This window comes from Crocuta crocuta, unplaced genomic scaffold (genome assembly GCF_008692635.1).
Source record: "Crocuta crocuta isolate KB4526 unplaced genomic scaffold, BGI_CrCroc_1.0 scaffold339, whole genome shotgun sequence".
NCBI lineage: Eukaryota > Metazoa > Chordata > Mammalia > Carnivora > Hyaenidae > Crocuta > Crocuta crocuta.
The window spans coordinates 1998293-1999036 of record NW_027530357.1 but is presented as its reverse complement, the minus strand read 5'-3'; the positions used below and the strand labels follow the sequence as shown (position 1 = coordinate 1999036).

The 744-nt window shown below is 44.0% G+C and overlaps 1 pseudogene; it reads right to left on the bottom strand.

Annotated features, from left to right (window-relative positions):
• Nucleotides 1–345: 345 nt before the first annotated feature.
• On the bottom strand, nucleotides 346–489 carry LOC144233219 (small nucleolar RNA SNORA62/SNORA6 family; annotated as a pseudogene).
• Between the last annotated feature and the right edge of the window lie 255 nt (nucleotides 490–744).

The following is a 744-nucleotide window of genomic DNA, read 5'->3' as shown; positions in this document are numbered from 1 at the left end:
AAATTGATTATGGCGATAGTTGCACAATTCTGTGAATATGTTAGAAACTATTGAAATACATACTTTAGGAGCGCCTGGGGGGCTCAGTCAGTTAAACGTCTGACTTCGGCTCAGGTCATTATCTCACGGTTTGTGGGTTCAAGCCCCACATCCGGCTCTGTGCTGACAGCTCAGAGCCTGGAGTCCACTCCCAATTCTGTGTCTCCCTCTCTGCTCCTCCCCTGTTCATACTCTGTCTCTCTCTGTCTCTCAAAAATAAATAAATGTTAAATTAAAAAAAAAAAGAAATATATACTTTAAATGAGTAAATTGTGTTTTTTTTGTTTTGTTTTGTTTTGTTTTTTTACTGGTAGCAAGAATTACTATCACACTCCACTCACTGGGCCGGAGACCCTTGTGGTGTTAGCAAAAGACTTGCCATCGTGTCGCACACCACCCACACTTGTGAGTTCATCGGCCGCCAGCGAGTAAATTGTATTTTTATGAATTATATCTCAATAAAATTGTTACCTCCAAAATCACTTATTATAAACCTTTCTCTTATCCCAGTGGCTACCATCAAAATGAATTTACTCTTGGGGTGCCTGTGTGGCTCAGTCGGTTAAGTGTCTGACTATGGTTCAGGTCAGGATCTCACGGTTCGTGAGTTCGAGCCCCGCGTCGGGCTCTCTGCTGACAGCTCAGAGCCTGGAGCCTGCTTCAGATTCTGTGTCTCCCTCTCTCTCTGCCCCTTCCCTGCTTGTG